Consider the following 20,070-nt stretch of genomic DNA (forward strand, 5'->3'; position numbering starts at 1 on the left):
GTATATGACTTTTTTTGGTCAGTAAGTAGACTGTTTCTGTTCTCAGTTCCATCTACTTTATATGGCTTAGGATCATATTTTCATAGATTCTGCAACTTTTTCAAAGTTTCCCTAGTTATAAAGGGCAAAAGATGTAACAAGAGGTTGGCAATTCTGACAAAGAGCCTCAGTAATATTAGGAGAAAGATTGTTTGAGAAAGATTGTTTAATAATGATTGTAAGCATGGCCTGCAATGGTAATTTTATCTGTGAAAACTCTGACCCAATGTTGACATGCCTGATTTTTGTTTATACCCATAATTTCAGCTCCTCAGCACAATTCTGAGTTGCAAAGAACACTTTGAGGCTATTGGCAGGCTATGTTTTCCAGTTTAAATGTGTATACTGAAAAATACCTTATGAAGAACGAGGGGGGAAAAAACATGATAGTGGGAGAATCCTATGAATTACTGATCCCATGGGTAATGTGAATCAAGCACATGTGACAGGAGAGTGAGCAGGCATAATATAATTGTTTCTGAGAAGAGACAGGTGTTAAAATCCCACCTGTAACTCTACAGTTTTTCGACCAGGTCAAAGTAGTTAATCCCTCTGCAGCATGTCTCATTCACTCTGTAACTGTGTGATTGCTAAAGAAAAGCAAGGGGAAAGCTGATAAAGTACTTTTAGCTCTTGTATAAAACATTTATGGGCCAGGATTAAGATTTTTTGATGGGATCAAGATAAAGTATATCAAAACCCTGAAAGAAGGTACAATGAGACCAATGGGAGCAGACCCTTCTATTTGTGTCTGATACACAAGGTACAAAGTGCTGTTTAGTCTATTTAGTCTGGGTCTGTTAACAGACTCAGCTGTTGCCTCAGCAGACTGCATATGCAGCACTTTGTTAATGATCTAAAGCTATTTTATCCATGCAAGCTTGTTTTATGTATAGAAAATATTAAGACAAATTTAATTTTACTATCCTCCCAAACTAGATTAACACATAATACCAGGAGTGGCTGCTGGTGCAATGTTTTCTGATGAGGCTGTCCCGTATGTTTTTCTCTCTAGGGCAGTCTAATCTGAGTGTTAGAGCCTGACTGCATGTCAGATCACAAGCACAATGAGTGCAAAAGAACATGGAATATAATAATGAATAGCCCAATGGAGGGTGTAAGTTTTACATTTCTGTATTTTGCCTCCTATTTAAGCAAGGCAAGGCATTTTGGTCTAAATGCATGCAGTGCTGGGCTGAGAGATAACTCTTCCTCATCCCAGCTGTTGCTATCTACAGTAGGTGCTAGGGGCTGTTCCTGCATTATGATTTGACACTGATGACACTCTGGCGCTATCATGAATGATGGAGATCAAAAATGCATCTTGAGGTACCTTCCTTTGCTTACACTTGCTGGGTCTGGCTCCTCTCCATGTATAAAAGAGCTACAAGGAACAAGCAGGCTTAGTTTGGAAGGAATACACTTTGCCACAGTCATTAACTGCTTTTAAAAACAGGATCACAACATTCATGGATGAAGGAAAAGCTGTAGATGCTCTGTTTGGGTTGCACTCCTGCCTTTAATTACGGTGTTGCACAAAATTGTGATCTCAAAATTAATTCAAATGGAGTTGGAAAGGGAAACCGTCATGCAGATTGAAAGCTGACAGCAATAGCATAAATAAAGGGTGATAGTAAATATAGATGTGGCCCATTCAAACCCGAAGGCTCATGGTGATTCTGAGGACTAATACAATTTAACAACAATCTGAAGTGAGGAGCAAAGGTTATAATTGTTATTTGACTGAAACTCAGGACTGGAACAGAGTCACCAGGTTTAAAACATGAGTTTGCTATGCAGTCTGAACTGGGGATGGAAAGAACTCATCTGCTCTGCAAGTTGAAGTACCAGGGGAGTTTTTATCTTCCGTGCAGCAATGGGTTCCATTGACAGTATACATACTTAGATATCTAGATCCTGGGAATAAATGCAAACACCCAGGAAAACAAATTAAAAAATGCAAATGGGAATAACAACCTGATCCCAAATCTCATAAAAAGAAAGAACATCACATTGTGTGTGTGTTTGGTTTTTTTTAACATCTTTCATTTGGATCAGGCTAGGAAAACAAAATGTGATTCAGAGTAAGACGCTGGGGAAGAGGGTGGGTGCAATTTAAAGCTCATTCAGTGGGACACAGGAAAGTGGGAAGCACCACAGCTGGGAGAGAACCATGATTGGTGGCAGACAGCAAAACTGCTGCTTCGAAGGTCTCACAAACTCAGGCAAGGTACTGTTATGGTCAGGTTGTTCATCTTCATGCTATGAGCATCTTGGCAAGATCCTGCTGTAAAGAATCATTGAGAAACAATGTCCTCAACAACTTTTTACTGAAATAAATATGCAAACTAAAACTTTGGAAATATACAAAACTTACACAATATATTTCACAACAAATCACAGTGCCTCCAGCTGTGTCCTTCAGGCACCACATAATGCCTAAAGTCATGGAGACCCAAGATGTTGCTCTCTGAGCACTGATGAAACCTGTTTTTAGTGTCTGTCTTCATTGCAGATGCCAAATGAAAGGTGATAATTAGCCACTCCCTCAATTTCTTTTCAGGCCTACCAGCTGTCTATCTAGAAATGCCTTCTACCCAAAACCCACCTTTATAGAACTTGACTAGAACTGTGATCTCTCCCCTCTGGCCAGAAGTTTGCACTTAGACACAGGCTGCAGAACTGCATAAACCTTATTTTCTCAGGTAAGCAGGCTAAAAATTATCACAGGCTGCAAAAATGAACTACACACATGTCTCAGATGATTCTGCAGGCAGACAGGAGCTGAGAGAGACGAATTAGCTGAAGTACCAGTAGATCACAACTACGTAGCCTTTGTTCAGCTTGCAATATGGACAGTTTGCTTATGAATGTGTGCAAAATGCCCTGAAAATTCAGAAATCATGCAGAACCAAGGAGTATGACAGAGATCTGTTTGGTCACAGATCTGACTGATTTGCGTTACTTAACCTGAGCTGCAACATGGTACGTCAGCTGTTTCCAACTGATACATGCCAAAACCTTTTAAATACAGAGTTCTCCAAAGGCTGTATTAGACTGTAGAGTAAGCTTGCATAAAATAGCAGGGGAGCCATTGCTCAATAATGTATTCTGGGGCAGAGTATTAGGAGGTACTAATTTCAAAGTACCTGAACATGTTACATTTGTAAGCAGGCTCTTGGATTACTCCTAAAAGCACAAAATCTTCTCCCAGTTATTTTGCAACTTGCAAATGCATGTCGTAGAGCAAACGTGGCATTGCACTGTAAGCCCAGCAGCCTAAGTTTGAACTTGCCTGTGAACTCATGCTCAAATATCTCCTCTTTAGCCAGAAACAAAGAGGTGACTGGGTGATTAAAGCTGGTTGTGAGGTGACCCTGGGCACAAAGGTGGCTGTGGTTGTTCCCTGCCAGCACTGAACTCCCAGCCCTTTTGGCCACTGGCTCCTGCTGCCAGCACAGAGCTTACAGGAGCTGTTCTTCTGGAGGCTGATCGTGTGGTGGCACTGAGCCAGCATGTCCTGCGTTCACCTGTGCTTGCTATGTAGATGGTTGATTCAGAAAAGCCTAAGAAAGCCCTCTTCTTGCTCCCATGATATCCAAAGAGGTTGAATAAATCTGATACAAAACTGAAGAACAGGTCTTGAAACAGTGGCCTGCCTTCTCCTGCCAAGTAGAACTACAGATAAGCACCAACCAGTTTCTTTTGCAAATCAAACTTTTTGACACTAAGCAAAGCAACTGTAGTGGATCTTCTGGTAATTAAATGTATTTACTGCTGATGTTGTTTTTAAAATAGCTGTTTACAGGGTGTCAGATAGTAAGACTGTATATAATTCATAGCAAATAGCAGCATGCCAGAACTTTAAGCTCTACTTGCATAGTAATTTTCCTGGTAGCTTGGTTGGATGGAAGGAGAATATTTAGCTTTCAGCTGTAAATATACTTTATGATTAAACAGAAAATGGGAAATACAGCATAGCAAATTCTGCTAACTTCTTTTATATACAAAGCATTAGTCAAGTGCCTTCTGTATTGTATTCCCCTTGCATTTGTGTTCTAAATTGACCCTTCTCTTCATCCTGGAAAACATTTGCTATTGCAACCAGTTATTTCATTCTTTATTGCCCTCTAACAGCCCGGAAAGGAAGGGAGGATTCTGCTGTATTTTCCATGGTACTGTTGATGTAAAACCTCGTTAAACCTGTTAATATGATGCATACTTGGCCGGACAGCTGCACTGAAATTTTTTGTGTCCTTATAGAAGCTGCTTATGCACAGCATGGCAGCTATCCCGAGCAGCGTAGACAAGAGAGGCATGTAGTAATTTTTTGTAGGTAATTTTTTCTTACTGTCGTGGTTTAAACCGAGCCACACAGCTCGTTCACTCACTCCCCCCCTGCCTTTCTCCCTCTTTCTTTCCTTCCCCCCCAACCCCCCCACCCCCCTCCTCCCCCTCTCCCAGAGGGATGGGGAGGAGAATCGAAAGAATGTAACTCCCATGGGTTGAGATAAGAACAGTCCAGTAACTAAGGTATAACACAAACCACTGCTGCTACCGCCAATGATAATAATGATAAGAGAAAATAACAAGAGAAGAGAACCCAAAACCACTCGCCGAACGAGTTTGACACCCCGAAGAGAGACCGTGCCCTTCCGGGTAACTCCCAGTTACCTCCCTGGGCATGACGTGCTGTGGTATGGAATACCTCTTTGGTTAGTTTGGGTCAGGTGTCCTGCCCCTGCTTCCTCCTGGCCTCCCCTTGTCCCTGGCAGAGCATGAGGCTCAGAAAGTCCTTCGTCAGACTAAAACATTTGTGTTATCAGCTCTGTTCCCAGGCCGAAAGTCAAAACACAGCACTGCACCAGCTACTAAGACGGAGAAAAATGACTGCTACTGCTGAACCCAGGACACTTACCTATTGGAATGGAAGATGTCTTCAACATGGGGCAAACATGCCATGTACTCTTTGTAGAGCTATTTATCTGCTTCCAAGAATACTTTCTATCCTCAATTCAGATCAGTGCTTGTAAAGGTGGTCTAGGAAGTTCTGGGAAAAGGTAGCTGTACCTGCTTCCTGGTCAGTGGCATCATCAAAGGACCAAGAAAGCAGGGGTGGAGAAGCTGGTGTAGGTTTCCTAAGCCTTCCTGTAGACAAAATCTATATATTGTAACAGGAGTTGGAATAGAGACTGTGGATATATATCCTGCTCCATGCTCAAGATAAGTTTCTTCATTTTGCAAACTTTTTGAGAGATCTGGCAGGATATTGGACAGCACTGAGTTGAGAGATGAATTATACTCTTGATCGACAGGTCATCTGCAATTCTCTCAGCAGCTGACTGTCTTTGCCCTGCAAAATGCATACTCATATACAAACAAACACACATTCACACTATTTCTGCAGATATTTCCAAGATCTTTTTGTGTAGGTGCTGTTTTTACTTTGTATCCCTCACTGAACTTCTTTATACAGCCTTCTGAGGTGAAAAAGCATCCATGAAATCAGGAAATAGATTTAAATGTATTTTGGTTTTAAATTTCTACTGCAAATCAGAGCTGAGGTTTGTGTTTGTAGTCATAAACATTTTTGACCTCAAGACAGACTTTCTGATCTCCAAAGCTCACACCACCATAATAAAACAGACCATTCTGGGTTATGCTGGAACTCCGAATAATGGCAACATTTATGCAAAATACATCCAGTGAAGTGTTTGGGTTTTATTCTATTTAACAGTTACAGTTTGCAGAAGTTAATTTTTCCAGCTGGCAGAAAGACAGCTTTAAAATTGGTGCATAAAACTGTAAGGAGAATGTGTTGTGGACTAGTTTTTCTGCTATTGTAGTTCTTAATTTTGAAGTAATGAAAGCATTTCTTTTTCATTAAATTAATTTATTTCCATGTTTTTCTCTCTTTCCATCTCTCATCCCAATTATTATTTTCTTTTTAGAATGCTGTTAAGTACTTACCATCCAGCTGTAATCTGTTGCCACAGCATTTGTACAGCTGAAAAGAAAACATTACTGAATTGTCAGCATGTTTTCAACTTCATTAAAGACGACAACCTGGTAATCAGCTGTGCAGACTGTATTACCACAGTTACAGGGAAATCTGAGCTATTTCCCTGCCATTAAATCATCCTAACAGCAAACAGCATATTCTGGAGTTGAGTTACTCAGTTCACGCTTTCACACTTCCTAATAAATTGTTCTGAGAGAATCTGGAATTTGTTTCATGCAGCTTTCTGGAAAAATGGCTGCTCCTGAACTGCTGCTTGAACTAGTGGTAGAGCGTCAGTGTAGCTGTGATAAGTTCACTGAGAATAAATGGTTTTGACATAAAGTTTGAGCTTCTCTTCCGCTGTATTTAAGAATTCAAATTTGTCAGGGACCAAAAGTCCTGTTCAAAGAGAACTGACTTTGCCTAATGTTAGTTAAATTACATCTTCATTTCACTAAATTGTGGTCTTTTGGAAATGTCATGTGCACACAGGAAATGTCATGTGCACACAGGTAGGTCATTTTGATTTTTCCATAATTCCGCCAATACAAATCATAATGCTTCCTTACAGAAATATTCTGAAAGAGTGCAGAGACTAAAACTAGCACAAATGAAAGGTAATACAGTCAAGGAGAAGGGAGAATGACAATAGCATAAGGTGATACCTACATAGAATCATAGAATAGTTAGGGTTGGAAAGGACCTCAAGATCATCTAGTTCCAACCCCCCTGCCATGGGCAGGGACGCCTCACACTAAACCATCCCACTCAAGGCTTCATCCAACCTGGCCTTGAACACCACCAGGGATGGAGCACTCACAACCTCCCTGGGCAACCCATTCCAGTGTCTCGGGTTGATTTGGTTTGGGTTTTTTTCTCCTTAAAAAAAAGGAGAATCTAATTAGCTATTCATGACTAGACCTTTAGGACTAAGATAAAGTATTTTAGGCAGGGTTTGGTGGAAGAAAAGGAATGACTTGATGCCAAGTTTGGAGGTGTCTGTACAAAACTTAAGGGTTAGGATGGTGGAAACTACAAAGGTACTGATGTGAGAAAAGTCTAGTTCAACAAGACAAGTGCTGGTGACAGAGCAGAATTGAACCATGAGAAAGGAGACCAATTGTCTGTCAGATACAGGCAAGGTAGTATTTTCTATAGGAAATAGAAAGGAATAATCTGAAGGTGATGCAAAAAGACTTACTGGAAGAACTTAAGAGATAGGGTCAAAGAGATGCAAAAGAAGTGGTTCTCAAGCATCAGATGAATTTAAATGGGAAAATATATATAGAAGGAACAAAGTGACAACAGCTGCAGTAGTCAGATGAAACATCTCTAAGAGAAGGAAGAGAGCAAGTTCAGGCAGGGAAGGACACAATGAATGTATGAACAGAGAAAGATAGGAAAGGAGCCAAAGATGACTTCCTGTGTCATAAGAATCATTCATGAAATATGTATGATGAAGAGCTGTAGAGCCAGTAACCAGATGTAGAAATGAAAAAAAAAAAAGAAATATGAAAGCAACATCAAGGTATGAACAACACAACAGTAGAAGGAAAGCATGTGGCAGAGCACAGTCACAGGAAGCATGTAGTGTCTGCCAGACCACATTGTTCAAAGAAAAATGCCCCAAGCAGTACTTCTTGCCAAATGGGTGATGTTCCAAGACCAGATAAATTTGCTGTCTGCTAGAGACCTTGCATTCTCCTGATCAAAAGTCCCCAGACAAGAAGCATACAAATGCAATATATCAACAGCAAGCACCTGACAGATTGTACATGTGCTGTGCAACGGCTGTGCATGCTCTGGTTGCCCAGATTTGCAATGTGTCTGCAGATCAATGGGACAGCATATTCCCAGTGGTTTTAATGCCCTTTGGTTATGTTGGACTTGCTCTAAGGAGGAGACAGAGTGGACAGTGTGTGACTCTGTGTGTGGACAGTAACAATTTGTCTAGGATTTCAGGACATTTGCCAGCCCAAACTCATTCTTTTCTGGAAGGTGGAAGAGGCAATAGAGGAGGACAGCTAGGGATATTCATGAAGTGTGTAAGAGCAAAGCATTCTGCATGACACAGGCACAGGAAAAAATACAGTCCAGGTCCTTGCAGAGCATGGATGAGAATTTAGCAACAGTGCAGTCACTTTCATTTTTGCTGCAATGCAGTGTGAGGAAATGCACTTATGTCACCTGACAGGGTTATGTTAACTGAGCTGCTCTGCCAAAATAGGCAGAACAACTTGGAATGTTGAGTCTAAGCCATAACATTCATACAGTTTATATCTGATAATGTCATGGAGATATAGTGGGGTAATGCAGTTTTAGATATAAGTATTTGGGCAAATCTTGATAGCTATGACAGCAGAGCCACTCCTAAGAGCATTTTCTTTAGCATCAGGAAGCGTGATATCAATTTTAAAGTCTATGGGATTCCTATGAACTAGCACAAAAGTTAGAGGAAGCTTTTCCTGGTGTGTTTAATGATACCTGATGCCTCACATACTCTGACAATTCAACTACTTCCAAATGCAGAGCCATAATAACTGCAATTAGTGACAGGGGACAGCAACATATGGCTGAGCATAACTGAAAATGGGAAAACCTCAGCACTGAGATTACTATCACTAGTGTGAGGTAAGTGAGCATGGGCCTTCTGTAGCTACAAAAATCAAGTATTGATAATAAGGAGACTGTCTCTGCTGAGCCTGAGCTACCGTGCAGCTCTCACTCTTCTTTTTTTGTGCAATCACACAGGACACAACTCGTGAGACAAGTGTCTCACTTGTCTTTTCCTCCTCTCTACAGCTTGGCTACAGTCTAACCACCCTAGAGGACATCTCTTACATGCCTTCTTCAGCAATTGCAGTTTGCTTCTGGACATTGTGTCAGATTGGACAAAGATCTCAAAGTACCCTCACTTATCTGTCTAGAAGATGGCTCTTCCAGAATATGACTTCTGGTATATTCATGTACCAACTGCACAAGTCCAGAAGGGGTACGGTGAAATATTAGATGGAGTAGGAGTCCTTGCTCTTGACAATCTAGTATATAGAGACACTCAACATAAACGTAATAGCTACTCATAAGATGGAGTGCCATCTAAAACTGAATCGTAACAAAATAAAAATTCGTGTTGTGTGAGCTACTTTGATCAGACCTTGGAAAAAGGTATCTCTAGATTTGTTAAAAAAAAAAAAAAACAATAAAGCATTTTCAAATCTCTAACTTCTTGGTGGAAAAATCAGAATCCATAATAATCACGATGGTTTACCCAGCACAGATGAAAACAAATCCTTGTTACGAAGCCCAAAATAAAAAAGCAAAAAGCACAGCTTATTGGGAAAATTTGATGAGAACTTTTAGAACATGGGACTGTATTATTTCTAAACCACAACAAACGGCAGCAACAAAGTCACTGGATGTGTCCCAGGATATGTTCCTAGAAATTCAGGTCACAACACTGAAAAGATGGATATGCTGTAAATAGTGGACAAAACAGTATTTTGCAGGAGACATTTTGGGGGCATAAGGATTGCGAGTGTGGAACTATCACACAAAACTGTACTCAAACAGAAAAGAATTTACCACTGTCACTGGATATCAGCACATACTGCACAGTATAGCTAAAATAGATCACAAACCCTAGGGGATATTTTTGACAAATCTTGAGCTTCTTCACCACCTAGACTTTGCACATGATCAAAAACCTACAAAGGCAGAACTTCAAAGTAAAATACAAGCCCAGAAGAGAAATTCCTGTAGCAACATGTACTGGTGCCTGCAAAAAATGGAGCAGAAATTCTGAGGAAAAGTAGCATTAATATGATGATTTTTTTAAAAGCATAGGTCAGGATGGCTTGCCCAAAACCCCAATTCTCCTGGCCTATCAGACTTCTGCAGTATAAAACCCCAAATCTAACCTGGAAAATGAAAGGAAAGAAAGCAGTGACACTGAAGAAAACTCCTTCCAGTTTTCTGGAAAAGATTTATGGATTTGACAACGATATTAAAGGAAGTCTGAGGATCAGACATACTTCACTGGTCCCAGATGTGTGTGAAAGACTAAATATGGTTAGGACATGCAGATGATTTGTATCTTTTTCTTTCATATGACAATAAAATGTATGTAGCAACATCTGAAACATTTGAACAAGCTAATCTGCATCAATTAATTAATAGATACTTTCATTACAGAAAGCCCATTATATTCTAGAGGCAGAAGCAGAAGCTCTTATACTAGCAGATAATGCACTTTAGAGAGCCCAGGAGCTGTGGATAACTGATCTGGAGGATACCCTTAACCTCATACTAGATTATTATTACAAAGACATTTTTGAAGTAGCTCCAGCAGACAATGCATTGCTGATCTCTGGGTGGGGTGGCACAAAGGTGATGTTCACCATCTGAAGTAGCAATAATGACCTCACTTCATTCAAAGAACCACAGGCCACATCTGGAAAATTTCAAGGCACTGGCATTTTATTTACCTGCGGGCACACACGGAGAATTAGAGGCAAATCCAGCCACCAGCACTGCCCACTGTCCCAGGGACTGGCTGAAGGACGCAAACATCAGCCATCAGACCCTATTCAAGTTGGTCAAGAGTGCTGATGATTTGTTTATTAAGCTGCTAAAATGCACATCCGAAATCAACTATTTCATCTTCACAGGCTCTAGAAAGGAGACAGCACAAAGCTGTAACCCCTGTGAAAAGACTGTTTTTTCATTTCCAAAACCTCACATTGGGGTGAAACAAAACAGCTGAATGAACAGAGGGGGAAAATGTTGAAATACTGTTCCTGATAAAACGCCGGTATGCAAAATCTCTTCTGAAACAGGACTGCAAGGGCCAGTGCCACTCCACTGAGATAACTGAATACCCTGGGCTGGAGTTTGGGAACTCCAAAGGAGGAGTTCCTCACTGGTGAAATTGCAGAAGCTTAGGAGCTGCTTGTATCAGTATGAGCATGGCAGCTGGTGACCACACAAGTCCTGTGACATGTGGAAGGTGATTCCCAGCAAGCCACCTACCCCTGGGAGAAAACAGACCGCACAGTTCACAGCCTACACACTCCATGGCTGATGTAGTGGCAATACATAGGAATATGCAGAACAGACCTTGATACTTATGTGGGAGAAAATATGAGCTGAAAAGTCAGGGGGCCTATAACAGCACCTGCTGAGGTGCCTCCCCTCCATGGCTTAACCATATTAATTCCTAGCATCCTAACCCTGATTCAGACCTTGTGCTTTCCTTAAGCTTTGTCTTCTCTATGAAAGCATGTATACAGAGCTTTAGCTCAGGCTCCAAAGATGTATTTACTTACAACATGAGACAACATGTACTCGACACAGCAAGCATCCTAAATGCAATGTCCAGTGCATTTTTTACATATGGTAGGAGTGAACTTCACTATCACATCAACTGAAACAAAAGTTGTGTGCACTTGCAATTGGATAAGCAGTAAGGCTTAGTTGGATCTTGCAAAGCCTGGCCAGGCTCTCTTTTGGTATGAAGCATACTCACCTCGCTCTCCACTTGCACTAAAACATCTTCACTCTTTTGGGGTCTTCCTCTGCTATGCCTACATCTCCTTTCTAGCACTTGTCTTCCTTGTTTAGCTGTTGATGTACCTTTAGGTACCCTCCTTCTAAAGAAAGAAGTGTAACAGCACCAGCCGCCTCCTTAGTGTGTCTAGGAAAAGTCAGCCTACACAGGAGCTCAAGATCTAGCAACTTCTCTTTGTGATAAAGTCCTCCAAATCTCACAGGCAGGATTTTTGATACTGTCTATTCCAGACACCTTGCTGCCTTTAAGCTTGAATTGTTTCCCATCACCATTTGTTCATTCAAGGCAGGTACTGAGCTGCATTCTTATTTAAATCTTCTACAAGTAGCGATTCTAGCACAGTGCATTTTTTCCAATTTTGTATGCTCAAAATTATGTAGCAGAAAAGTATATAGACCCTGTGTTTGTAAGGTGGGTAATGCTAGTCTTACATGAACAATTCTGTTTACTGGCTGACAAGGATACCTGCTGCTGCCCAGAAAGAAGACACTTTCCTGAATCACAGAATGGCTGAGGTAGGAAGGCATCTCTGGAGATGGGCGAGTCCAATCCCTGACTAAGCAGGGACACTGTGGGCAGTTTACCTGTGGCTGTTTCTCACTGGGTTTCTGAAGTTCCGTTACATGTTAGAGGTTTACGTGTGACAGACAGCATTTCATTATAAGAAACTTCAGAGCTGGTACCAAAATTACAGGTGATGGGATGAAGGAAAAGGTGCATTTCCAGTTCAAGGAATTCTTCATGAATAAGAAGATATAGTGGCAGATTTTTTACGTCAGCTTAGGGTCTTATTTAGAAAGACAATACCCAAGAGAGGTGATCTGTCTAAGGAATTAGTCCTTAATTCTGATGAGTTTGAAACTGTCATGTCAGCTTTGCCAGCTGAGCAAATTGGACAACACAGCCCAAGACTCAGCTAGCACATGAAGCAGTTTTAAGGTGTGCTGCCATTTTATTTCTTTGTATTTACTTCCAAAGCCAATATTTTCCTGACTTTTTCCCATCTTTTCTAGAGTAAATATCTTCAATTTAACATTATGTTTTCTCCCATTTCAAGACTTATTTCAGGCTGTCTTGATAAATATTAAACATTTTACTTTTCGGGTTTGGAAAAGTCCCTGGAAGATGCTGGTTTTATCCAGGGCACTTCTAACCAACAAGAATTGGTAACACAGGCTGCCAGGCTAGTTCCTAGAAAGATCCCTTGCTATCAGCCAAAGGCTTTGGAGGAGCATGGAGCAGGGAGGCACGGAGATGGCCTAAGACACAAGCTTTGTATTAATTCTGACACCTAATATCACTACTGGCTGGCAGCATGACTCACTGGTGTAATTCAGACTTGCAAACCCATCAGGGATGTGCAAAGAGAACAAATTCCTCAGTGATAGAGTGCCCAGAACTCCCAGGTTCTGCAGTGAGACTCTCCAACTTCCCATGTCATACGTGCTACCGCAGTTTACCCACAGCAGTGTGAGGGCTGGCATCTGTAGATTTCATGTTTGTAACAGAGTGTGGTGGAATACAGTTGTATTGCAGTAATTCATGATGTTAGGTTTTTATAGTGCTACTTTTTCAAAAGAAGCATAGTAGGTGACCCCTAAATAGTGTTTCTGGGTTGCTATAAACATGGTCCAAGCAGGAGTTGATGATAACAGAATGCTTTTTAAGTCTTTTATTATTTTGAAAGCCTGTTACATTGATTTCAGGATAGTCTGATCCCAGTCTCAGAGGCCAGTGCAGTAGGAAAGTCAGCAAGATTGTCAGCTGTCACAGCAAGGGGATTTGGGAGAAGACCTTTGAGCCTGTTGTTGTGTGGGTTGATAATTTGTTCCTTTGCAATACTGTTGATACCTATTCTTTTCAGCAAAGTTAAGACCAAAGCCTGGTATGAACCTGGATGGAAGTTATGGTGAAGATAGTCTGTTCCAGATGAGAAAATATGAGAAAGAACTCTGGACTTTTAGTCCAGAAAGCTATTAAATGACCTGGTACCTGATATTAAATGGCACCTATTACTTGAAAAAAACCCACTATATATGCAGTAAAAAAGGTTGAAGGATTCTGAAGTAATTTTTTGAAATTTTGATGCTACGAAAATTGGCAAGCCCTCTTCGAAAAAGAAAAAAATCCTTTTGCTTTAAAAGTAGTTTAAGCTCACTATCTTCCATTTTAATTACCTATCCTATACTATGGCTACCTGATACCTTGAGATCATCTTCTCCAGGATGCCAAGGTACCTGTCCCATGCTCACATGCATGTGCCATACCCCTAGCTTTATGTCCCATTGCCAAGCCTGTGAGTAATCCAGACCTCACAATTTTTCTCTCTTTAATGGAAAGTGTTAGCAGCAGACCACACATGTGCCGGTGGCATTTCTGCAGGGAGCTGCACGCAAAAGCCAAAGCCTGATGGTTAGCATGGGATTCTCTCATTAAGCTTTTACTGAATATACTGAATTCTTCACTGTTTGTTAATCTTCTCTGCTCTTCTCCCTTCCCCTAATTTTCTTGCCCTCTGTGCAGGAATATGAATGGTATCGAACCCTGATGAAGGCAAAAGAGCTGCTGCTCTCCAGCACCTGGCAGCACAGTTTTATAGTTGCATTCGGCTTGAGAAATCCCATCTTTCAAATTCTTGCCAAATAGGCATTGCTGTGTGTTTTAGAAGAAAAAGAAATCATCTACTGCACCTGTTGTTATTTATGGATAGCAGTAAAAAGCTCTGAAAAAGGTGGGTACTTAATCTACCCTGCTGCTCAGCATTGGACTAGCTTCTTGTTTTCACCAATCCCCCCTTGTGCTCCTTTTAACAAGTGCAGGACCCTTCATACGGGTGTGTTTTACACTTTTGCCCCCATGAAGGCCCATTTACACTTCCAGAGAGGTATGAGAGTGCCCCAGGAATGAACATGATTATTATTTCACATGAAGTTTACATGTGTAAACTGGAAAGGGTTTACACATGTATCCTGTGTGCCCAGGCTTGCAGAAATGGTCCTTGGGGAAGACTTGTAGAAACATCAACTTTACCTGTACCTAGGCATCTCAGCAGAAAGGTTTCTGTCCTTTTGGATCCTAGCAAAGATATCAAAACCTCAAGGGAGGCCACTACAACACTTTAATGCACATCCCATTTCACTGAAGGGTTTTTCCGCCTTAGCTTCTCAGATGAAGGAGCCTGAGTGACAGATATTTTCCTCTGTTGTCCAAATCTCCAGTGTGCTCCGAACACATCAAAAAAATTGTCAGCTATCACAGTGGTTGCCAGCTATGGATGTGCCTGTTTTGAGACAGGTGCTGGCCTGGATCCGGCTACCCGTGCCCATTCCAGTTGTTTTGTGGGCTGTGGCATGAGTCTGCGACTGCTGTGAGCCAACAGCAGGTTTTAGAAAGCCAGAAAGGCAATTATAGTGACTTGCTCCTGGCACATTCCTGTTAATGTGTTTGCTCACTCTCTTCAGGATCTTAAGAGAATTAGCAGTAAATGCAGATAACTGACAGGATCTTAGTTATAATTAGTAGCAGTTTCCACTCTGACACACGGGAAGGGCTAACAGCATTTTTCTCAAGGCAGAGTTGTTATGCCATCCTCCAGAGAGGTACTTAAAAAAAAAATACATTTTCTAGCAAGAAACCTCTCCCCCTTGTTTAGGACAGATGGTAGCAGAGCTGATTCTGAAGTGATGGAGTTAGAGGGCAACTAAGTATTGTACAAACTGTCACAGGGCGAGGGCGGCTGCAGATCATCTATTTTTGTTATTACTGACACGCATCCTTTATATAGGGAACTCAGGCCAATGTCACCAGTGGCAAAATAAAAATATCAGCGTAGATGTGGATGAAGTCTTTATTTCTCTCTCCATACAAGCTGTGAAAAATCTCAGGGAAATTAGCAGGGTGTAATACATGTGGAGCCCTGAAACTCAAGGGCTGAATCAAATTACTGCATTTATTTAGCTTGATGAGTGAAGTGTACCTGTCCATAGGGTCTAATCACAGAACCCTGATTTTCAATGGTCATTTTGTTCTGTTCCAGAGGAATCTGAAAATCAAAATAAACATTAGTGGGGCTTTCAGAAGCACCTAAGAAGCTAAACACCCGAGAAGAGTTTAAGATCCTCTGAATTTCAGTGGAACTGGGAATCTGGCTTGAGGTTATCTCTCCATGGACATCACAGAAACAAGATGCTTGAAGGGACAGCTTAGGTTGCTGGGTCCAGTTCTTTACAACTTCAAACAGCCCTGTAATGTTTGAGAAGCCTCAGCCTCAAGCCCCCTTCCCTGTCTGTATTTCTCCAAAAAGTCCTGTAGTTTCGCTTGCCAGCAGGTCCTTCTATGAATCCATCTGGTCTCTTTCTCCAGGTTCTGTTATGGACAATGGAGATGAAAAGTGAAGTGCAGAAGAGGAATAATTCAGGGACAAGAACTGAATGATGAACTTCCATTTCACAAGGCTGGAGCCCTTAAGAGAACAAGCTACAGCAAAGGTGATAGTTCTGGGAGATGAGCTGGGGGTGTGACCAGTCAACCCAGTTAAACAGAATTTGACAGCCTGAGTTAAACTGAACTTTTGGCCATAATTCAGGTGGCTTCCAGGACTGCGAAGGCTGTTTTTTAGTGTAAATGGTCTGTAGGTATGAGGTTGGGGATGGTTTTTGAGATTGATCCTGATGGTTAACCCAGCAGTCCTCCGGTAGCATATAACACCTTCATGTCAATTTTTCCTGCTATTGCCTTTGATTACTCTAGATGTAAAATGTACTTTTAAATGTAAAATGTACTCTATTGAAATGGAGAATTATAAAATAGTAATAAGTAAAGCAAATAAGTACATCAATAAGCATTAATAAAAGTAATGGCACTAAGTAATTATGCGTGTGATTCAGGATGTTTTCACATCCATAAAGGAGGTTGAGTATGTTCAGTTTCAAATGGTGATTTATCCTTTTTCTCCTAAAGTTCATTTATTTTCAGAAGTGCGCCTGAGTTATAGCTTTCCTAATGCAAAAGTTTTGGAGTGTTGTCCTTACTTGCCAAAAGTCCCTCCTCTAATTGAACTAACTCTCTAGCAAGTGCAAAGTCTCAGAGGAGTGAAACAAGCTTTGCCACCTCAAATATAAAAAGCTAGAACCAGACAAAAGTCTGACTGCTTCTTCTACAAGAAAGGCATGATCTGAGTTAAAACAGAGACTTGGGAAGAGATTCCTGACAATTCAGACTTGTTTTTCCACTGGTGCCAAGAGGATGTGACCTCTTGGATGGTACCATTGGTCACCCCTGGGTACTGCTGGTGGCGGAGCTGGGGCAGGGTATGAGTGTTTGGGGCTCTGGCAGGAGCAGGGAGAAGGGAGATAGATCTTGCTGCCTTTCCTGGCTGCCCCTGCTTGAAGGACTTCTCCACTAAATGTGTGACCAGAGCTGTTCCTGCTCAGGTGGCACAGCACCACTGACATACTGGCTGCTTTGACACTAAGGACACGAGACCCTGCTTAGTTTTAATTGGAACTCACCAGATGTACAGATTAGTTACCCAACATGCCCATAACAACTGAGGCTGTCGTGGGGCAACAGTCTCAAGTATCCAGGCGTGAGGAAGACAAGCTCAGGAGAACAGGCCTGAAGAAACAATGCTGGTTTCTCATAGATTTTCTTTCACGGAGCAGACTGTGAGTTTGGACATGTCAGGGCTGCCAGGGCTGGGGGGGGTCTCACTTGGACAGAGTTGTCAGGAACTACTTTTCAGGCTGTGAACTAATGAACAAGAGGCATTTTTGCCCAGGAAAAACTCCAGACAGTGATGCTTTTGGCAAAAGTACTGGATTTCCAGAAGCACGGGGTATTACTGTCCCGTCTTTTGAGCTTATGCTTTATCTTTCTGTTTATGTGCAAAAATTTCCCTGCTGCTGAATTAGTCTGCTCAATAGAAAACTTGTCAAGTCTGAAGAAGGCTGTGCAATTGAGCAAGAAGCTAGAAGGACATGAAATACACTGAGAATTGTAGGTTACAACTAATATTTAAGGGAAAAGAGGTCATGTAGCAGATTCCTACTGTCACATTGGCCAAATAGATATGCAAATATCTTTTGATTCTCCTTAATACTCATGTTTTGCAGAAAGTCGCCCAGGGTGCTAATCCCCTGGAGTGATATTCATTCACACGAAATGAAATACACAGAATGGTGGGAAGGATAGAAAGATTTTACTGGCACAATTATGGCAATGAGCGAGCGAGTTATGTAGGTCAGCACAAATGAGTGTAGATAAAATTTTTATATCACCAGACCATGCATTTCACAAATGCTGAGCATGAAATGGGAAAAAATCAGAAATTTTGTCGAGCATTTAAAAATTATTGAGGATAATTGCTGTAGGGTTTTGTTTTTCAAGCAAAGCAAATATTCAGGCATCTTAAATGCAAAAAAGTGAGATCCTGAATTCTCACTGAAACAAACAAAATTCCTACTGACCTTAATAATGGAGCTGAGATTTTATCCAGGTAGCCACCTGCAGGACTCAAGGGAAAAATAATAACCAATATATTTTAGAAACTGATGTTTTTCCTGATTTTTTTTTTTAATAATAAAACTCTTATTTTTACTACAAAGGTAAAATTCTGAGACTCCCTCAGCTCAACAAGCAAGATTTTTGCATACTCTTGAGGTGCTAGGAATATTTCCATTGGGAAGGAATTGTAGTTTAAATGAGAGGTGAATCACAGAATCAGAGAATGGCTGGGAGGTGCCTCTGGTTATAATCTAGTCCAACCCCACGCCCTGCTCAAGCAGGGCAACCTCACATAGGTTGCCCAGCATGATGCCCAAGGATGGAGACCCCATAACCTCTCTGGGCAACCTGTGTCAGTGCTTGATCACTCTCACAATAGAAACATGTTTTTTGATATTCAGAGGAAACGACAGTGTTTCTCTGTGTGTTTCCATTGCCGCTGGTCCTATCACTGAGTACCACTGAGAACTGTCTGGCTCCATCTGTCTATTATAAACCAGACCAGGGACAGAACTAAAAATTTTGTACCTAAGGCTACAACCCATTTTTTTTAGGGGGTGTAATTTTCACACTTGCTAGGAAGAAGGAAATAGTTTTTGATTGTTGATACAAAAATATAAACAAAATTAAATAAAAGCTAATAACAACAATTCCAGCAACCATTTGCATGATTGGAAACAACCCCCAGAGAACAAAACTGATGGACAAAGAAAAATGGGAAGATAGAAGCAAATGGTGCTGGCGATATAAGGCTCTCTGAAATCATTGCCTGCACGTTACCACCACCTGCAATGTGACCATGTGCTGCCTTTCTTGAGCCCAGAGCATCTTTGCAGACACAAGGAACAGCACAGCATCATCGTTCATACAGTCCAGGCACTGATACTCCTCCAAGTCAGCTGGAGTATGTGGTATAGGGCTGAGTCCCTCAGTCCTGCTGACATGGTTTCCTCTGACATCCTTGATTTTGCCAATCTCCTCACTGTTAACTTTGCACCACAAACTTTTGATTATAATCTGACTTGTACCATAATTTCACTTTGCCAATGTCTTCATTAGTCTTTAAATGTTGCTTGATTTATTTATTTATTTGCCTCCATCCCCCTGATGCCCTCATGCACCTCCAGGGGTGGAGTTTTCTAAATCCACTGGTGAAGGCCTTCACATGGTGCAGTCAATGCAGGCTGCCATGGCTTTTGTTGCTAGGTCTGGGATATTTTATTTTTCCCAAAAAGTTTTTTCTAGCCATCTAAAAGTGGGGTCAGATTTTGGCCAGTGCTGAAGATGCCTGAAATTCACACACATGCTGCGTATATGTATGAAATGAACATGAGAACTAGTGGGGTTTTTTGCTTTCCTTTTTTTTTTCCCTTAGAGGTCAGTGTTTCTGGTAGTTTCAAATAAAAATTTTTGTCTAAATGAGTTTCAGCACTTTCAAAGCATTGTTTCTTTTCTGTTTCTGCTCTTCATCCTTTATGGACCTCTGTCCTGCCCAGTATCTGCCATTGTGTAATCTGTGATTTGATCTATTTATTGACTTAGAAGCACATACTATGACAATATTAAAATAGAAAAGTTATATAATCCTAAGGAAAACATAGTCAAAATGCTGACATACTCAAAACATTCCTGCATTGTTTTCCTGGATTTGGACTACAAAAGATAAGGCCAAACCAAAGACAGAACACTTTTCTTATTTAGCATCAACAGTGTTCAGAATATTTTGCATAGTAAGTTTCTGTCTAAAATTTAAGCAGGTTTTCACGTGTTATGCTAGACAAGACCTTACATTCCTGTCATGTTGAGCAGACAGTGAAAGCAAAGATTAAATGGAAAACATGTCTTTATATTAATTATAGATGGCTAGTATTTCTCAGGACCCCAGGGAAATAAGCAAAAGTTCTTGGCTACTGGAAGCTTGAAGGTATTGCTTCAAATCAGTAAATGTGGACAGTTTACA

At 41.1% G+C, this 20,070-nt stretch overlaps 1 long non-coding RNA gene across 3 annotated transcripts in view; it reads left to right on the plus strand.

Moving 5' to 3' along the window:
* LOC136015244 (uncharacterized) overlaps positions 1-20,070 on the plus strand; it is a 72,969-nt gene that overhangs the window by 29,361 nt on the left and 23,538 nt on the right. For 2 of the 3 annotated variants that reach the window (XR_010613118.1, XR_010613119.1), the window contains exons 3-4: positions 14,130-14,337; positions 15,969-16,093. This is a non-coding gene — a long non-coding RNA (uncharacterized LOC136015244). Of the gene's footprint in view, positions 1-14,129; positions 14,338-15,968; positions 16,586-20,070 lie in introns of those variants that run through there. The other variant, XR_010613116.1, reaches the window with a different exon arrangement.

This window comes from Lathamus discolor, chromosome 5 (assembly GCF_037157495.1).
Source record: "Lathamus discolor isolate bLatDis1 chromosome 5, bLatDis1.hap1, whole genome shotgun sequence".
In the NCBI taxonomy this organism is placed as follows: domain Eukaryota; kingdom Metazoa; phylum Chordata; class Aves; order Psittaciformes; family Psittacidae; genus Lathamus; species Lathamus discolor.